The sequence below is a fragment of the Zea mays genome, chromosome 3 (genome assembly GCF_902167145.1).
Source record: "Zea mays cultivar B73 chromosome 3, Zm-B73-REFERENCE-NAM-5.0, whole genome shotgun sequence".
Lineage (NCBI taxonomy): Eukaryota > Viridiplantae > Streptophyta > Magnoliopsida > Poales > Poaceae > Zea > Zea mays.
This window is the reverse complement of record NC_050098.1, coordinates 119,326,247-119,330,537: the sequence shown is the minus strand read 5'-3', so window position 1 is coordinate 119,330,537 and position 4,291 is coordinate 119,326,247. Positions and strand designations below refer to the sequence as shown.

The 4,291-nt window shown below is 47.3% G+C and overlaps 1 pseudogene; it reads left to right on the top strand.

Moving 5' to 3' along the window:
- Nucleotides 1–350: 350 nt before the first annotated feature.
- Nucleotides 351–784, top strand: LOC103652141 (zinc-finger homeodomain protein 6-like; annotated as a pseudogene).
- The last annotated feature ends 3,507 nt before the right edge of the window (nucleotides 785–4,291 follow it).

Here is a 4,291-nt window from a genome sequence, read left to right as displayed (position 1 = left end):
ATTTGACATGGTGCACGTTCTGCCCTCCTCCGCGACCCCCTTCCCCTGCTCCACCTGACCGTGATTCTCGCCGGCAAAGTCATCCTCCTCCCCCGCCTCCTTCCATCTTCGGCCGGCCTTCCATACTCCTCCCCATGCCCCTTCCCTGCCTCCGCCTCCCGCCCCCATCCTCCCTGTCCAAGATCCCCGGCCCTAACAGAGCAGGCGGGGTCAATCTCGAATCCGTCAATCCAGCACGCAATCCTGTCAGCCACTGTGAATCTCCGCTCCGTGACCCCCCGCCATCAACGTCATCCTCCCCCTCCTAGATCTCGTCGCGGCGGCAGGGAGCTAGGGGCAGGCGTGCGCTGATGGAATTCAGGGGCCAGGAGGAGGAGGAGCAGCCCGTCTTAGAGGAGATGGGTGCCAGCTCCGCGCCGTCGTCCGCCCCCACCCTCGCCCCCGCCGTGGGGAACCAGAGTGCCTACAGAACCACGCGGCGGCGCTGGGCGGCCACATCGTCGACGACTGTGAGGAGTTCATGCCCAGGGACAGCGACAGTCTCAAGTGCGCTGCATGCGGCTGCCACCGTAGCTTCCACCGCAAAGACGACGCGTGCCGCCGCCACCACCAACTCATGCTCCCGGCGACCACGACGGCCTCTCGCATCCTGCTGCTCCTGCCTCCGCCCCACCCGCACTACGCGTCGCCGCCGTCGTTCCTGTACCACGGCACGCCCAGCGGAGGCGGTGGCACCGCCACCGATTCTTCTAGCGGTACAGGTAGATATCTGTTCGAGGATTAGGCTGTGGGCATGGAGTGATGCGTGGGCATTCTTTTCAGATGCTGAACTTGTGCTCGGGTTGTTTTTTTTCATGTTGTTACGCAGCGTCTGGTGTCTAATTCGCACTGATTTGGTCGTTGTTCTTCGTGTGGATTTGTTTTGTTTACTGTTCTCTCATGCGCGCGACAGCTCAAAATTCCAGGCCAAGACTTTAGGCGAGTAGTGCTAGACTTGACCGATTCTTCTAGCGGTACAGGTAGATCTCGGTTCGAGGATTAGGTTGTGGGCATGGAGTGATGCGTGGGCATTCTTTTCAGATGCTGAACTTGTGCTCGGGTTTTTTTTCATGTTGTTACGCAGCGTCTGGTGTCTAATTCGCACCGATTTGGTCGCTGTTCTTCGCATGGATTTGGTTTGTTTACTGTTCTCTCATGCGCGCGACAGCTCAAAATTCCAGGCCAAGACTTTAGACGAGTAGTGCTAGCTGTTGTTTTCGTCGATTTCTTGTTTGGTCTGGTTAATCGATGGCTCAGGGGTGATGAACCGTGGGTTTTGTTCGTTTTCTGTGGTTGGTGTGCTTGATTTGACATCTGTGCGATGCCTTTTTGTCATGTTTAAGAATCATGTCCACACTTAACTGTACTCATGTGCTGTTGCTTCTGTGTGACTACTTTTAGGACACACTTACAAGTTTTGAACTTCACTGTTGTCTTACTTCTATGTGATTACGGTTGATATCGGTAAATCATCTTTATTAGTTAAATTGTTATAGCTAATGTTGTCAAATCGAACCTGCAAGTGTGGGCACTGCAAGAAACGTACTCCAGAGGTAATGGATCTCCTACCCTGTAATCACTCCCTTTACTTACACATGGGCTGTGTTCAGATTAGTTTAATCACTCCTTGAAGATCTTGGACGCAGGGCCAACCTGCTACTTACACATGGGCTGCTACCAAGTAGGAGGTCCAAGGGTTCCCAACCATCAAGATCTTCAGGGACCAGGGGAAGAACATTCAGGAATATAAGGGCCCTAGGGAGGCTGATGGCATTGTGCATTACTTGAAGAAGCAGGTTGGCCCTGCGTCCAAGGAGATCAAGTCACTGGAAGATGCGGCGGCCCTTATCGATGACAAGAAGATCTACATTGTAAGCTTCCAATTCAAAGTTTTCACATGTTTTTATTCAGTAATCACTGAATCTGTATTATGATGATCAGGCCAAGTGATCATCTTGAGCTGACAACTGATTGTACATAATAATTGCAATTTTATAGGTTGGTATCTTCGCTGAATTCAGCGGCACCGAATTTACAAACTTCATGGAGGTCGCAGAGAAGCTGAGGTCTGACTACGACTTGCTTGGTTCCTACTCCTACCTTATAAATATTTGGCAATGGGCATTGCTCAGTATACTTTGATAACTGACAAATGGGTATAAATATAGTTTGATCCCATAAGCTGCCTTTCTGTTTTTTTTCAGCTCCAATAAAATCTTCAGCGCTTCTTTCATAGCCTTAGTCAAGTTCAACTGTTTAAGTAGTCTCCATCAAATATTGTTCTATCCGAAAGAGATGAGAAGTACTTTAAGACAAATGTTATGGTTGAATAGAATGATTGAACTGTAGTAATGTTCAAAATTTAGATTACAATAATAGAATGTCATTTTGAAATTTTTATCCACTTGTTGAGTTCCTTTTCAATTAATTGGGGATGAGGGATATATGCTCTGTGTAGTTTATTATTTTTCGTGTATGACCAAAGCAATAGCAAACCTAAATGGTCCAATTGATGTTCGGTTTTTTGGTGCATGCACACTACTATATAACTTTAGTATTACTTTCGTGATCTCTGCTGACAGATGACATGCTCCTTTTGTAGTGTCTTTGAAGCCTGAACTTTTTGAAGGATTGAGGTTTGACTTCACAAAAGGGTTGAATCAAGAGTTTTCTCTTAGCCACAGGTAAGATCATTACATAAGGGCAGACCCAGGGCCAGAGGCTCCCACTTTTACTATTCGGTTGATCGATTCACTTGTTTTCCTCGATCGTGAGTTGCAGGGGTTGAGCAGCAGAATGATGGGTATGTGAGTCCCCGCTCCCCTTCGGTGCTCACTCGCTCGACTCCGTTTCGTCCCCATTGCTCTTGTATTAGATTGTCTATTCCTTAGGTAAAGCCAATTGCGTGAAATCATAAATTTAGTAGCTAATGTAGATGTGTGTAGTTTAGAAGTAAAGGTTATTTCAAAGTATTTTCCATAATAGCAGAGTAAACACTTTAGATCCAAACTGAGTACTTTATGGCTTTTTTATAATGGCAGAAATGGGCAATTTCAATAAAACAATAGTTATTATTATTGTTGACGATTGGAGTTTGTTAAAGTAATGCCTAGATGTTACTAGTTATTTTGATGATTATTTTTATTCATCTTCTCTCCCAGCGTGTCTTCTCAGAATTAAGGTGGAGTATGCTTGGTGTGAAGTACACTGTACACAAACTAAACACACCCAGGTCAGTTTTGCTTATTAGCAGAGCTTTTCATCCATCTTGAAAAATAAAACTGAAATTCCTTTTTCTTCGTTTGCTCGTCTACAATATCCGCACATTCTTATTTCGAATCATCTGCACACTGCACTGATTTGAACAGGCAAAGTGTTGGGCGGTGTTGTGCATCAAGAGCGCTCGCCACTGGGCACTGGCTAGCCAACTAGACACAGACATCAATCCCTTTTGTTCTGTCATCACATCTTGGGAGCTGGATACTGATTACTATCTTCATGTGACGACAGCTAGGGATGATCTCATGTCTGATAGCTAGCACTTGAGGCATGTTTTAGTGGTTCTTTGGTTCACTTAACAAGATGATAACTCGTAATTTTAGTGGTTATGATACAATGATTTCATCCCCTTAACAAGATGATAACTCGCAGTTTGCACCTGGAAATAATGTGTTTGTGGGATCTGGAGTGCGGCTGGCGGGCGCGCGCACAGCATGTGCGACGGCTACTGCGACTGGTGGGCGGGCGCTGTCGGTGTTTTGGGTCCGACCGCACACCCGGGGTTGCCCCTCTAGGTGCTTTTAGGAGTAGGACGGTGTCGACGACTGTAGCAAAATGGTTCGTGCCGATCGCACGAGAGACAATGGACAAGGTTTGCAGGTTCGGGCCGCTTAGAAGTGCGTAACACCCTACGTCCTGGTGAGTATATGAGCGTGGTTACAAGAGGATTCTCTGGGTAGAAGGCACAGAGAATGTTTGTGGGTGACTAAGTAGAATAGGGTCGATCGTTCTGAAGGGGTGCCCCCTAGGCCTTATATACTCGACCGTGGAGCATTACATGTGATACGATAACAACAAGTAGCTGAAAGATAGTAAACCTCTTGAGTTTATCCTTACGTAACCTCCGCCGGCTTATCCTCGCATGGCTCCGTTGCATGGGGGCTTCAGCGCGGGAAAGTCGGGTCTCTGTTTGTGATTCATTCGTTTGACGTTGTGGGCCGCCTGTGTTTGCACTAATCAGTCCCACGTCTTC